Below are 16,727 nucleotides of genomic sequence, written 5' to 3' on the forward strand. Positions count from 1 at the left end.
CAGCGATTATCTTAATAATGTTTCAAATCAGAAAGGTTCCACCATGATTCCACATCCCAATTCACCGTGAAGGAGGGCGGTGGTGAGCAGTGTGCTCCATGCAGACAAAGTGTGGATTTTAAATTACCACCAGAGGATTCACTTCTGCGGATCATCTCAGTAGTTTAGTTTAGTTTAGTCTTGGATTAGGCCAAAAAAAAGGTGAAATCCTCTCCAGAGATATGCAGGCTTACTTCTGGCATGGCTCCAGTGTTATGTAATGTTAGTGATGAAGGTCCACCGAGACTGCACCCTGATGATGTCCTGCAGGGTTAGAGCTGAATACCGTACCCTGTGCAACGTGAACCTAACTACAGTTAATAATGGCTGCTCCTTTTGAAGGTGAACCTCTAGCTTGTGTGTTAATAACGTTAATACTGGAGAGATTGTAGATACCGGCCCTGTATTAAGTTGTCATCTGCAAGGGCTTTTTGTTACCTGGGTGTTATTATCACTAAGCTGTGAAGGCAGCGCTTCACACATAGTGTAAGGTTAGAGTCAATCTTACTGCACAGGTGTGTGTGTGTGTGTGTGTGTGTGTGTGTGTGTGTGTGTGTGTGTGTATGTATGTAATAAGATTTGCTTGTTTCACGCCACAGCATATAGTCTGAAGATGTTTGTATGCTGCTCTGTGACTTAACCCCTTCTTAAGAGTTTAAACTGTGGATGAAATTCCTTTGAGTGACTTGGATTATTCCCATGCGACATGAATGCAGCATCCCTTTTGCTGACCTCTGACTAGCCCGTCTCCCCTGCAGTGAAACCAAACAGCTATAACTGGCAGCAGGATGTTGCAGAATCACGATAAATGACAACACCCCGTGTGTGACACTGAGCTTGACTGATCACATTCATTTCAACACCTCTATAGCCAATGCGGCAGAGTATCCGTGTCTAATATTATTTCCTGGGGAAGTCAGCAACTTCATTTGTGTTTGTTTTGTATTTTGGAGGATAAACTAATCCCTGTGTTCATGGTTTGTTCATATTGATGTGCATTATTAACCCTCTGTGGATCATGTCAGATTTCAGATGAAGGAAGTGTGGGTTTTTTGGTCCACTTTTTCCCTGAACAAGATGGAGTCTGTCAGTGATAGTAGCTCAAGGTTCCAGGTACTTTCAGGGCTTGCTGGCATTGCTGTCGATAGTCATGTTGGTCAAGCAGATGTGTCACCACGTAAGAAACAAGGCACAACTGCAAACACAAGCAAAGTAACCACCATTTCACTTGTTTGACATTTTGGGAAATATTTTAATGTGCTTTCTTGACAAGGGTGAGGCTCAAAGTTGGTTCAAAGCTCTGAACACTGTTTGGGGCCGCAGATCAGCTCATGCCTGCCCCAACAGAGCCCTGGAGTCAGGGCCTCTTCCTTTATTGTTTTCTGTCCCACAATCCCTTGTTTCAGCACCAAACAGCACATTAATACAGTCCTGTAGGAATGAATCCTAAAACCAGGAAATGATTCAGCATTATTGCACTTCCGCATCTCTTGTCTCAAAGTCAATCTGTTTTCTTAGTGTGTTTTTGGTTCGATGTCTAAAATAAGGTCTGTGTTTAACGCAAGCTAAAGAGATTTTCATAATTTGTTCTACAATATCAATTACGTCAGTAAATACTCTTTTACGTTAGATTAAATTAGGTAGTGTCTAAATGAGACGACTACGCGTCACCACACCGCCTACTCTGCCTTTACAGCCTGTAACCATGGTTGGTTCCTCTATGGACTAAAGTTAGCATTTTACATTTGACATCATAAAAGGGGATTTAATTTGTGTAGATTATCTTGCTGAGCAAAACCTGTAAATATGATAAATATTTACCCGCAATAATCCAAAATCCAGTGGAAGAATCCCATTGGATTTTTAGTGGAGGGAACCAGTGATGCTAACTTCCTGTTGGAATATAAAAATACATAACTCCTTTACCTGTACTCTAATTATGTAGTAGAAAAAAGTCCTCAAGTTCATTTTTCTTTTGTCAAATGCTTAAGTGTTAAATTACATAGGCTTTGCTGTTGTATTTCTAATGACATTTATTTAAACAGATGGAGAGTGAATAGCTGCCCACACAGTGCTGAGTCAGATCAATTGCAGGTGTGAAAGAGAAAAGGACAAGTCAGGTTGTGTTTGGACTCAACACTGTCTGCTGTGGTCTCTAGGTAGAAATAATGCTCATGATTTCAGCTGAATAAATTGTTACGGGCCACAAATTTCCGTGGCATGTAGAAGTAAATCATTTTTGTGTGTAATGCCAAGGACAGTTGCTTCATGCTTGTTGCCATGGTAATACAACTTCCACACCTTCCTTTCTTTTTATTTAATGGAGCTGACAGAATTGTAAGAGAAAATGTTATCACTTAGCTCATATGATCCGTGCAAAAAGACAGACATCATATATGTTCATATTATGATCATCTATGTGTGGAAGGCCAGAGTTAGATGTGACTCTGCTGAATCATGCCTTGGTCTTTTACTAACTGCAGTACTACTGTCTGTTTTTAGACAACTGTCCAGAATGTCCTAACATTTTGCCTAAGATAATAGCATCAAAGACGGGGGATTGCTTCCAAATCTTGTCTCATTTCATCTGTGGTCTCAGTAAAGTGTAAGGTGTGGCTCTAGGCTGACGAAGCATATTCCCTTTATTCACTAGTCCTTCTCACATTATTGATAGGAGGCTGATCCCTCTGGGGTTCTCGTTCAGTATGGAGCAGTGTAGGGAGTAAACACAGCAAAATGACATCAGTTGGAACACCAATCAGCTGATGAGCTCGAGCATAAAGACATTTTTTTAACATGAGGTTGTTATTGGCTAATTAAGTGTTTTATCACATGTGCTGGTTTTAGCGCTGGGTGACATGACCTTCTACTATCCAGGTGTAGGTCATTTCATATCTCCTTAACATTATTGTTAACACTATTAAGCATGTTTTCTGGTAATTCATTTAATGAATAGACTTTATGTAATAACTACATGGTTTGTATACTCTGGTGTGAATTAAATACCTGACAAATGAGAGCCTTAAGGGCAAAATGATCTGATTTCCTGAGAAATTTGAATTAGTATGTGCTTGTTATTATTAATTAAGTTGACATTTTATTAATTAAGTTGACATAATGATATCTCAATATATACTTTCATCATGATGCAATTCTATTGAAACACAATTATTGCCCAGCCCTAGATGTCAGGTTGGAAATACAGCACAATGTGAAGAAGGTTATAGGAGAACTGAAGGTGGACAGATCTGGGATCCTCTCTGAACAATGAGGGCTGGACGATACGGTATAATATATATTACGATATAACAATTTATCATCAAACTAGAGCAAAAATGGCCCTTTACACAGCTTTTGGCCCAGCATGATACATATTTCAGTGAGGCTGATACATACACTGTTTTACATACAATTCAAATCCAGGAAAATGGATGATCCGTATCGCCCTGTTCCATTAACCAATTCTGAGGCTGCTTGCAAAGTAACAGCCAATGCCCTCCTTCCATTGGAGTTGTCCCTAGCAACACTACTCACTTCCTATTAGCAACCCTTCCTGGATTTTTTCATTCTCCTCCAAGATGGCTGGTGAGAAGGTTCTTGCTGGTTTGGCTAACAGGATATTGAGTCTGGAGCGATTTGTGGAGGTGAATGATGAAGACACAGCCAATTTCATTGAACAGCAGGCCAACCAGAACACTGTTAGGAAGACCCAGGGACATATAAAGTTCTTCATAAAGTGGTTAACTGAAGTGAAGCAGGAGAAAAGGATCTCAGAAACTATCCCCCTGCATGAGCTAGACAAATTCCTCGCCATGTTCCTTCTCTCAATCAAAAAAACCAACGGAAAAGAATATGAACCCGATTCCCTGGTATCAAAGTTCAACAGCATCGGAAGACACCTCAGGGTAACAGCGAAAATCAACATAAATAACGATGAATCATTCTCACACAAGTTCTCTCAAAAAAATGTAAACAATTGAAATTATTTAGGTGTTACAGAATTAAAAATAGTTCGTCCAAACAAATTCTTGTTATTCATGTTGTACTTTTCATGTAGATTGATGATAAATAGATTATTGTGGCATGTTTCTTGTATCAGGTCCTGTATCATGTCCCTCGTGATCGATACAATCGCATCGGGACATGATACAGGGCCTGATACAAGAAACATGCCACAATAACCTAAACATCAATATTTGTTACGATATCTTGATATTTTCACATTCCCTCTAAAATATCATAACTGTCTGATTCAACTGGTTGTTGCATATAACCATCCCAGCGGTATTATTCTAGTAAACTCAGCTGAATTCAGAGGAAACATAGTCCGTATTTGATATTTTTAGAGGGCTTTGATTTTGAAATTCCACATCAGAATGTCCTGATGTTGTCTGAGTGACACTCTGAGGTGGTCTGCAATAATTTTGCAGTGAAATTGGTCTGTGGAAACAGGAAGTTTCTCAATGAGTCTCTTAAGTGGTTTACTGTCATTTTAAAGTCAGATTGGTCTAAAGCGAGTCTCAACTTGACACTTTAAAAAATTATAATTTCTAGTAGAAGTTTGCGATATAGTAATGAACTACATCCTAGTAGAACAAGCCCCATGTTAACAATGTAACAAGGCACTAATGGGTTCAGATGTATGTCCCATTTTTCATTTCGTAATGATGTTTTTCAAACAGTATACGACGTTCAGATTACAAAGTATTGAACGTGTGCTTGTATGTGTTTTCTTGGCCAACGCGGAGAGTTGCATGTCAAAGCAGCATTGACTTTCAGCAAATGTTCATCCAGTTTCACCTTCATTTTAGATGACCCAGTGTTTTTTCCCTCTGTGTCGGGACCCTAACATGTCAAGCTATTGCTGTAGAAATACTGAATCGTTGTCGCTACTTTCAAGTACAGTCACAGTCTGTAACTTGAGTTCTTGGTTTTATGGTTCAGATAACAGAGATACATTGTGTTTTAATGCTCACAATCACAGTTATGCTGTTCTTTTTAACTGAACAAATTTTGTCATGGATTTCCACGTGCATCAGTAAAACTCTGACTTTATCAGTTGCTAATATCTAGATTACTCTCTGCTGCAAATCAAGTTCAGCTGCTACTCAAGGGTTGAAGCTCTCAGGCCCTGTCTACACTGCTTCGTTTTCATTTTAAACCTGGGTTTTAAAACAAAAATGATCTCCGTCCACAAGGGCGTTTCAGCATCGTTTCCGAAATAATTTGCGTACAGACTTGCTCCTCTGAAAATTAATATCACATGACTATTCACATACACTGAGCATGTGGTCGTGCTTGATACTTAAGAACTTCCTCTAAAATCTTCCTCCATAAACTCAACAGAGTTTTTAGAAGTTATATTTTTCAAACTTACAACGCTGCAGGTCTTGCTCTATCTCTCCCACACAGACATCAAATCTGTAATCAGATATCCATGATGAATTAACCTGGTTGTCGGTCGGTAATCAAGGCTGGTGTTGTTTTTATTCTTCCGGAAAAGGATCACGTGGTAAGGCTGTGACGAATCAGGGAAGAACACGTAACCCAATCAAATAGCGAACGCGGGTGCCCACGTCATCGTTTCCAAACTTCTTCGTTTTCCGCACTATCAGGAAAACCCGGCGTTTTAAAACTTATCCATACTCAGGAGCGTTTTCAAACTCTTCCGTTTTCAGTGCCCTAAAACTCCGGTATAGTGTGGACGCTCAGTGTAAATGGAGCAAAAGAAGTGTAGACATGCCCTCAGTCTGAATGAGTTGGATAGAAAACCAAAAGGTGCTTAATTTACATAGCTGTTCTGTATATAAAGTGGCTTGAGCGTGTTGTTGACATCTCTCTGTGAATAGTTTGGGGGCAGGGGAGGGTGTGAGAAGGGTTTGGTTGGTGCTGGGTGTTGAGGGGGTTGGGTTGTTTAACACCCTGGCCATTATCTCTCCAAGATCAGCCAAGAACAGACAAGATAAGATAACTTCACCCTTTATTAGTCACACAGTGGGGAAATAAAAGAAAAAACTGATCAGATCGAATCACAGATCAGATCAGTGCAAAAGAAAAAAGGGAGAAAATATAACTTTTAGATCTCTGATCACGTTTTTTTGCTGCCAATACTAATCGCCAATCATTGATGATCCATATTGGCACATACAGTACCCTTTGTTGTTTGATTATAGCAGCTGATGGCAGTGCAAAGCTGATCTTGCCAACGCCCAAAAAATTCACTTCAACCGCTCTGAAATCATTAAACCGTAACAAATTCAAATTTTTATCCTTTTACTTTGTTAGAGTAATTTAAAGTGTCTTTCAAAAAAAACACATCATTTAAATAATAAAGAAATACAAGATTGTTTTTAGCAGTTTTAATGATGCATTATTAGGTGCTTATAGTTAGTGTAAACAGGTCATAATTCATCTCTAAAATCTATTTATATTTATACAAAAACAAAGTGAAAACATCTACTACAAACAACTGTTTCTTGCTGAGACTACTTAACAAGTCTTCATGTGAACACATCATGATAATGTAATAATTTATCTTTGCTCAATTCTCTTTTACACTGAACAGAGCCTGAACCTTCATTCATTAGCTGTTAGTGGTGCTGATAACGTTACTAGCACTCCTCCTGTTGATTAAAACACTGATTGGTTGTTTACAATGTAACAATTTTAGAGATCGGTGACTAGAAAGCATAAATACATACATTTCACACTGTGATGGTTAATGTTAAACTGTGGAATTAATCCGTGGTTCACATGCATGCCGAACCGTGAGGGGGGGTCTTTACGGATCATGGTTTGACAACGGTCCGTTTCACCACTGGATTGAATGGTTGAGTTCATGTTATTTATTATTGCACATAATTGAATGGGAAATATGAAATGTTGATATTACACGGTTGTATACTAGCTCATACCACAATTCAAACTTGATGGAAACTAAATAAAACTCACCAATGGGTTTATTTTGACCAAACCAGAGATTGTGGAGACTAACCGAGGGGGCTTGGTGATTTTTTTTTTTGTTTCTGTCCAGTTTGTCAATGGAGTCTGGTTTATTTGGCGAGAGACATATAGCTGCTGTTTCTGGTTAAACAAAAACGATTGTACTCTTTAAACTTATGCTAACAATCTGAGCCTGTCAGTGGCAAGATCAAGCCCTTGTGATGTGGTTCACTCTTACATGGCGATCTGTAACGTTAAGTTTTCCCTGCTGAATCAGCTTGACATCCTGATATATCCTTCAAACGCATATTATAGACCTTTTTGTCTGCTTCTCTCTGAAATCTCTCTTTCGTCCAAAAACTTTCATATTTCTAAAGGGAGGGCAGTAGTGAAAGTGTGGGCTCCTGTGGGGGGGTTGCTCACCCACAATGCAGTATGTTAGGAAGACATGTAATAAACTAGACTTTTGGAAACGTTCAGCTGAACCTTACAAGTACACATTCACATTCCTTTGCATTCATATAAAAGATAATATGGCATAATGACCTTATCGTTGACCCTGGCTGACTAAAAACAAACCACAACAGGATAAGGATATGTTGGAGAATTCTGAGGGAAAATGGGAACGGGAGGCTGTTGGAGCATTGTGTCATGTCTCAGACATGCGCCATGTGGAGGAGGAGGTGGTGATCTGAGGGGCAGTGGGAGGGACAGGATGGGGGAGGGCCTGCTCCCAGGCTATATCAGATATAGGGGCTGCTAAAGAGGGAGGGAGGAAACAACACTCATTTGGAAAACAAAAACAAAGTTATGAAGTCTGTGCCGTGACACGTCTTAATATTCTTCTTAATAGTCTAGATATTGAGGAAGTCTTTTCGTCTGTGGACACACTGAAACACTTTCTCTACTACAAACTACACATTTTGATCATAATTGCACAGCATAAGCACCAAGAGTTCAAAAGCACTAGGCTGCTTCTTCAGTGAGATGGTAAATGGTTTCATATGGAGCTGCGGCATGTCAAGTATGAAAATGTGTTTGCTTTGTAGTAAAAGACAAAGTGGTGCATTCCCTTTGCTGCTGCTGCTGTGAAGCTTGTCCCCATACCTTTTATAGAAGCTGTGTGTTGCTACTGTCTGAACATTGCTGTGTTTAATGTGCTCTTTTGTTCAGAAAGGCCCATTGTAAATGTCCACACACTGGATTAATGCTCCCGAAAGGTTTTATCACACCGACAGACATGACAAAGAGTAAGAAACTTTTTGTGATCTCACAAACGTCTGACTGCACAGAACGAAAAAAGAAATTCCTACTGTACTAATACTGAGTTCATACTAACTGACTTAAGCCCTGAGTTTTTGGAGCTCCTGGACAAAAGCTCCAAATCAGAGGCAAATCCATGATGGCTCATTGCAGCCAATTGGAATTCATCTATTTTGACAAATAATGGACTTAATTATTGAAATGTTTGGCTACATTGGGCTATGGATTTTAGAGGCTACACCTGGACAGAACAGCAGTCTATCTAAGAGCTAGAGGCTGACCCATTAATTGATATTACTGGCCGGTATTAGATTATCACATATATGTTGGTATGTGGGGCCAAGATATGTTTGTGGTAGTTTAGAAACAGTTCAGCTGATACATGGTTTGTTAAACAATGAGCATTTATAAGATCACACTAGTGGTGTAATGGGCTATTGTCGATCCGTGATCTGGTTCGGCAGAGTTTAATGATCCAGCTCACCACTAGATCCCTCTGTAAAAGGTTCAGTTTATCTTACATGTTTGGGCCAACAGGATTTCTTTCTCTCGCAAATATAGATATCGGTTGGGCAACTCAGGGCTTACACTCTTGTAGACAAACATCTCCGACCTACATGTCGTTGGACTATGGGATAAAATCTGTGAACAAAGAATACATGCACACCTCAAGAAGAATGGGATCCATTTGCATTCTTCAGCTTCTCTGCATCTTGCACATTCTATTCTGTATTGGAAAAAATGCTCAATGCATCTCTCATTCATTTATACATTGGTGTGAAGTAGACACATGACAAATGTTCTCCCTGCCTGTGGTGGTCTTAACTACAGCCCTGCCAGTATAATAGCCTGTAGAACCTGTGGTTGTTGCTGTTGATGTACTGTTCACAGCAGAGAAAGCGGAACAGCAGCCTCCTGATGCGTTTTTAGTTATTGTGAAGCAGAATGAATGTTTTTTTTAGTTGACTGCAAGCCAGCTTGGACAGAGATGTATTCTTAAAATTTGAGGCTTCACTGCTGAGCTGAGAATACTTCCTCACTGTTAAATAATTCATAGGCTGTTAAAATATGCACACTCCCCAAGAAAAGCATGCCTGCAGAATCAGATCTGAAACATGGAGGTATGTGATACAATGTGAGAACACTGGACTAATCAAATACCAAAAATCAGTTCATTCATATGTATTGTTGTCAAAGGATGTCAGCACGGTGGTGATCTAGTTTTGTGTAGTCTGAGTTAAAAGAATTGTCTTCAGGAATCAGGGGCGGATTGAGAAGAGCTTTTGCTATTATCACTTTATTCCATTTCAGAAAGACAGGAAGGAAAGCCATTGTTCAGAAGAGACTTTAAAAGCATTTCCTTAGAGAGTGACCGAAAGGCTCTGCCCTCTCCAGGAACACGCTCTGTCTCTCTGTCAGACGTCTGTGTTCATTGTTTTATATGAAGGTCTTTGTTAGGATGAACAAAGCACCAAACCATCTGTTTCTCTTTAAGTAACTCTGTCTGGCTACTTTGATGTGGAAATGTGGAGGTAGATGATATGAGGAAATAAATGGTGTAAAAGTCCTGTAGGAAGTCATGAATCAGATCTGTTAATCTGTTGTACCAAGTGGCACTTTGGAGTCTGAGCTTAGTTGGCTGGCAAAGAAGAAGTTCTAGACAAAGAAATATGAATATAAAGAAGAAATCAGATACAAGGTAATAACTTCTCCCTTCTTTGGATACATTCATGATCTTTCTAGCTTTAGGGTTGAGGATGATTTGAAGTTGCATAGTAAAATGCACTAGTCTTTGTATGAGCATTGTATTAGCAGCTCTCCCCTTAAGCATAGTGTCTCCTCGCCATAGTGAAGCCAGAAAATGATGTAATTACGGTCAGTGTGTGGTCCGTGTAGGCCGTCGAGTGGTCGTGGCGCTTGGTCGTGCACCTCAGATTTTTTTTTCATTTTGAGCACGCAGTGCGCGTGATCACATGACTGTCACAAATAGTTCACTGATAAAAACACTATTTACATGTCGAGGGTTTATACAAAGAAGACCATTTCGGGTTTTAAAACGAAAACGATCTCGGTCCTCGTGGGCGTTTCAGCATCGTTTTCGAAATGATGTCCCAGTGTTATAATACTCTTTAATAATAAGATTGTGCTTGATACTTAAGATCTTCCTCTTTAAATCTTCCTCTATAAACTCAAACAGACAAATTTCGTAGATTTTTTTTTAGTTACAAAAGCTGTAGTAGTGTGAAGGCTCAGTGTAAAAATAGCAAAGATATGTGTTTTTCAATGGAAACGTAGTATTGTTAATGTAGAATCAAAAATCCTTATTTACGTAAATAATCAAATAGTTTACAGGATATTCGACCTTTATTTCTTTATAATGCATGTGATACTTGACTTCTTTCTTTACAGGGCTTGTTAAAGGCAAGGAAGTAGTCCAAGAATATGAGATACAAGTTTACAGATAATTACATCCCACCTCATCATTGTGAAGGTTGGTTTATGGCGTTTTACCGGTGACACCTACAGGCTACAGGCATATCTATGAGTTACATTCGTTGTCTTTTTGCTTTGATTCTACATCTTTCTGTCCTCTGGGGAGTTCCTGGAACTGCATTTCAGTACTGTAGAGAAAGAGATAAAAAATGTAAGTTCCAGATACTTTCAGGGGTCAGCGGTGTCGATGCCATTTTGATTAGTCAAACAGAGGTGTCGTTACATCACAACAAGCATGACCGCAACAAACACAACAGTAACAAACATTTTGCTAGATGTGCACCAACTGCAATTTTCAGTCTTTTTCAAAAGTCTAACCTGCCATTCAGATTTTCTAAAACGCAAACATTTTAGTAACCTTTCTTTGAAATTCAGATCTGACTATTGAATCACTTTTTGGCTCCACAACTGTTCCATGCACACAACTCCCTCACTTAATGTTACTGGACAAGTTAAAGTCAACTGAAAATAAATTGCCATATGTCCCACTTTTGTGAGCTTCATGTCTTCTTCACTCCCACTGGCGATATGATATGTGTGCGTGAGGCTGCACTGCTCATTGCTGTCTCTGCCGCTATGTGCGTGACATAAAACCATTATGAGGGACATGTGTGCAGATTTTACCGTCAAAAAGCGGTTTATTAGATGGATCAGACGGTCTATTGATAAGCCAACTGCAGGCGAGGAAAAGCGCTATGAGTACCGGCGCCACGAGATGGCTCTAAACACAGCGCCTAGGGCCCTGTTCCCAGTGGCCTCGTGAATGGAGCAGAGGAGAGATAGACAGAACACATCACTTCAGTTAAGCCATGATTACTTTTCATGCATTTAATAGAACTTTAAGTCCTAATTCAACTTTTCCTTTGTTGCAATTGTGGCCTACTGCACAGGGTTTTCGCCAGTGTATTCCAAACGCGCCAATTAGATGTTTTTTTTAACCAAAATGTGTTAAAGTAGCAAACTCCTTTAAGGGACATAGAGAGAGAGAAAGACATAGCGAGATACTTTCTCTTTCATCCTATATACTTTCTATTCTATCTGGTTGAATGAATGTGGAATAGAAGTCATAGAATATTTAATGAAAGTCTGAGAATGTGAAATTAAAGTCATAGAATATGGAATAAATGTCAGACCTATTTCACACATACAAGGCCCTGTAGCATCTAGTTTAACATATTTGCTCATGACAATATTAAAACCATACCAGAATGCATGCACATTTCTGTCAATTAGCAATAAACGACTAGACAGTTGTCAGCAGCAGCAGCATTAGTGTGCTGGAGGAATATTAATTTGTACGCTGTTAAATTATAAGTGTACAAATGGAAATGGTATTGATAGAATAAGGAATGGAAGTCTGAGAAATGGAAGGAATGTCAGAATGTTGAATGGTCATAACAGCATCTGCAGGCTAGCAGTTGAGCTATATGCAGCTACTGGACAGAGCCATCATTTTGCGACCAGTAACAAGGAAAACAAACGCACACATTTGTACATATCAGTCAACATCAAGTTGAGGTTTTTTGTGAAATTTTAGTGGGACAAGCCATGCCTCCCCTATTAAACTTTAATAGAAGTTGCACCAATGCAACATTGGAATGCTGTCACATAACGTAATGAGGATCTTTCCTTCTTTTATAGTTTACTTGGGTCCTTTCAGGAATAATAAGGTTGTAAGATTATATTTGTACACATTTTTTTAAAACAACTTTACAAAGTGCTTCACAAGATTGACATTCAGAGAAATAAGAAACATTCAAATACAGCTAAAACAGAACATTTGAACCTGGCCATCAGAGCTTATTAACATCATTATCGTTCTGGGTCTTGCCCCAAGGACACACTGGCATGGACTAGCGGACCAGGGATCGAACCCCAGATTCTCTGATTGAATTTTGGGTTAAGTGTCTTGCCATCGACATGGACTAGCGGACCGGGGATCGAACCGCTGATCCTCTGATGAAGGACGACTGGCTCTATCTCTGAGCCACATCCGCCCCACTAGATAAAATGTCTGCCATTGTCAGCCATTATGAGGATGTCATTTGTCACTCTTAGCAGGGTTTCTGTTTTTGAGCTATGTCGGTGACAAAAGCAGGAAGAGGAAAATCCCAGCGTGTAATGTGTGCGCAGTGTATGGATGACGGTGGATGAGCTCAGAGCATACTGTAATTAGTGGGGTAATTGTTCAATCTAACTGAATGAGAGGTAAAACTAAATAATGTCACATAAAAGCTATGATAAGATTCGATAAAAATAGGTAAAAAGGAGAGCCACGAGATATATCATAAAACCACATAAGAGATTTGGAAATATTTATGATAGAATACAACTATATAAACTCATTAGTAGTTATTTATACTACATAGTTTCTGGCCAGAGAAAAAATTGTAGGAATTATTTAATCCTGCCTCGCCAGCCCTAAGAAGCTGCCAACCTAATCTGAAATAAATTAATTAGTATGGCACAATATTATCAGTAGGAGTTTAGGTACCCATGCGTATTTCAAAGGCTTTGTCCATCTTGACCACAATAAAGAATGTTTAGTTTAAAAATGATCCGATATAAGGTGTTGAGAATCTGAAAGCTCTTAGTAGCTATGTTCTAAAAATGTGTTACATGTGGATTTGTGTGTGTGCTTGTGTGTGTGTTGTGGCTGCAGCTGTTGTCAGCCTGTTTCCCTGTGTGTCTTGGCTGATGGCCAAGTGGATGCAGTCAGCCGGGCAGAGAGGAGTATTGGGGGGTGAATGAATGGGACCTCACATGGGAAGAAGAAACAGCACATTCTCTCCCCAGACCCATTTTGCCATCGCCCCTAATGAATGTGGCTCTTTGATGGTCTATTCAGTAGTGTTCATGCCTGTCAGATTGCTGCAGTGAATTGAATGAGCATTGTTATGATCATTTCGGCCCTAATTGTTTAGCCAAAGCGTTCACATCTTCGAACAACTCAGGAGGTTGCATTATATCAGGTATGGTCATGTGACACTTAAAAATATTGTGGACTGACAGTAAAGAACTGCATAAGGTCAGCGCCTTAAATGTCTCGGATTTGAGTCAAGGGAAGCTCATTTTGTCTTTCTAATTACTGCCCTTTTTATTTTTAGCTCTTTAATTGTACACACAGAATTAAACTATAACGGTATGGCAAGTTTTGAAAATTTGAGTGTTGTCTCCATATAATCAAACTAGAAAACTAACTGTGACAGGAAAGGTTGTCGTAAACCGTGGGCAGCTCGATGCAGGGCAGCTCGATGCAGGGCAGCTCGATGCAGGGCAGCTCGATGCAGGGCAGCGTGACTCCTTTTTGCGTCAACACTCTGGTTCAGCCTCCTCCACTGCTGAACGTTGGGCTTACAGAGCTTTTACACCTGAACTATGACCAGGACGCATACTTTTACTTTCTCTGAGTTTGTGGAAAACTGATGATGAATAAAGGCATTAAAGCTTGAGTCTTACAGGTAAAACTGACTCACAGTAGCTGTTGCACCACTTAATGCTGGAGTGAATTATATAGTTCTCACAATCAAAGGTAGCTGTATTGAACATAAAACAGAAATTATATTTAGAAATTATAAAAATGAAAAAAGCAATCTCAAGCACATGACAAAGTGAAATACTGAACTTGTCTACTGGCCACGCAGTGAGAGGGCTTTTATTGTGAAACAGTTACACGACATTGAATAAATATTTTGCCCAGTTTTATTAGCAGTGCTAATTTCAAATAAATATTGATCTACACAAGAAGATGTGGACATATTTTGGACGACATCCGTTTGATGAATTTTTCTAAATATATTTTAATTTACAGCAACTGTAGTCAGATTAGATGTTGATCTAGAGGTGACTTTCTATCATCGTTTGAAGAGTGTAGAATGCTTTTTACCAGACTGGTCTCTACTCTGGTGGTGTGATGGCTGCTGCCTGGGGGGTCACGGTCACTGGAGAGCTGCTGGGGACATACCTTTTCCCTTGAGTGCAGGCTAAAAGCATGTATTGGATTAGCTGCTCTTTTCATCAGACAGACCCTTGGTGAAAGTGACCTTAGTCCACAATGTCATCAGAAAATTGAAGACGGCCCTTCTTTATTGATGTGAGCCTTTTAAACTCCATGGAACCTGTTTTCAGTTCTACTTACACTAATTGATTCTTTTAGTCAAGTGCCTGATCATTTTACTAACATTCTCTCGCCGCTCAGGCCTCTGAGTAGCAGTCATTTGGGGAATAGATGGAATGTGAGGCGGGATAAATGAGAGTCTTCACATCTTTTATCAGCTTCAAGATAAGATAAGATAAGATAAGATAATCCTTTATTAGTCAAAAACAAGTATTATAAATAAGCAAATAAGCAGTAAAAACAGTAAAGAATATTAAATAGGTTTAAAAAAAGTAAAAAATCCACAATAACTCAAATATTATGTATACAGACAGAATAACTATTATATTGCACAGTGTATTTATATTGCACAGATTTTTAGTCGTGTGGTCTACTAGGAGCAGAGCTGGTTGTGCAGCCTGACAGCAGCAGGAAGGAAGGACCTGCAGTACCTCTCCTTCACCACCGGGGGTGGAGCAGCCGGTGGTGAAGGAGCTGCACAGAGCTGCCAGGGTGTCCTGCATGGGGTGGGAGGTGTTGTCCATCAGGGATGACAGCTTAAGCTTCACAGTCAGTGATGCGATGTCAACCTGAGTTCAGCAGGCGTTCAAATTAAAACAAAATGTCAGATGTTAAGTATAGGCCCATTTCAAATACTGCTCTACTTTCAGTAGAGAGACGTAGAAGAAACACTGGGAGATTCAACAAAGATCCCAGCCTGGAATTGAACCAGGGACGTTGTGGTTATATGGAGCCTTGGAACACTGCCATCATTATACTGCACAAAATGTTTGAGAGTGATAGAGCCTAAAAGGTTCATACGATCAGTGTTAGTGTCGTTCATCTAACCATTTACACTAATATGTATATATCAGTAACTCTCAAGCATGGAGAGTGTCCTCTATCATTCACAGCTATATTTCGTGACCATTTTCTCTCTCTCTGTCTCTCTCTCTTTGTCTTTCCCTGTCCGCCTCTCTCTCTCTCTCTCTCTCTCTCTCTCTCTCTCTCTCTCTCTCTCTCCTCCCTCACCTAGAAATACATAATTCTCCCATGCTTCGACCCCCACCCTCCCCTCCACCTTCTTCACTAAGGTCCGACGAGCGGCTCATACCATGAGTTACTGACATGTTGATAGGCTTTTTGCCTTTTTTACATAGCGTTTGAACTTCTTAGAAACGGGTTAGTATTTTGTTCTAACAGAACATAAAGGCTAGGTTTAATCTTCATTCAAATACCAGCAGAATGAAGCGGGGACCAGATTCATTAAGCCAATAAGGAGGGGACATTGATACTCTGGTTCCAATTCTACTTGTGGAGGCTCTATGAACCACAAGTAACCCTGCATTCTGGAAGCACAGTGTTATAGTAGGGTGGTAGGGTACTACGAGCTCCTTAAGATATGATCGCTGACTATCTAGGGCTTTATAGGTGAGGAGGAGGATTTAAAAGTCTACTCTGGATTTTACCTGGAGCCAGTATAGAGAAGCTCATACCAGAGTAATTGGATGTATTTTCTTAGTTTTTTAACGTGCTACAGCATTCTGGATTAATAAATCTAGAGACTGAGGATTTTTCCATATTTGCCTCGGCAGACAACTTTTCATATCTGTTTTTATGTTCTAAAAACTGAACCCGTGCCCTGCTACCACACTGGAGACTGGAATAACTAGACTCTGTGAACGTGGGATTTCCTCAACCCTGCAAGCACTCGCTTCACCGGGAGGAAATCCCACAGCTTCAAACACCTGACTACACACTATTGATTGGTGTGACTTGATCGTTCATTTTCCACGTTTTGTATTGAATTAAAAGTATAATTGAAAGAGCCAAGGTTGGAGGCACAGTTAAGAGTTAGCATTCACAATACACAGTTTAGAAACACAGTAATGCA

The 16,727-nt window shown here is 39.8% G+C and overlaps 1 protein-coding gene across 1 annotated transcript in view; it reads left to right on the plus strand.

Moving 5' to 3' along the window:
• The window catches only part of hspa12a (heat shock protein 12A), a 43,662-nt gene that overhangs the window by 1,127 nt on the left and 25,808 nt on the right, over nt 1-16,727 (plus strand). The gene's annotated exons all lie outside the window — the stretch shown is intronic.

The sequence above is a fragment of the Anoplopoma fimbria genome, chromosome 6 (genome assembly GCF_027596085.1).
Source record: "Anoplopoma fimbria isolate UVic2021 breed Golden Eagle Sablefish chromosome 6, Afim_UVic_2022, whole genome shotgun sequence".
NCBI lineage: Eukaryota > Metazoa > Chordata > Actinopteri > Perciformes > Anoplopomatidae > Anoplopoma > Anoplopoma fimbria.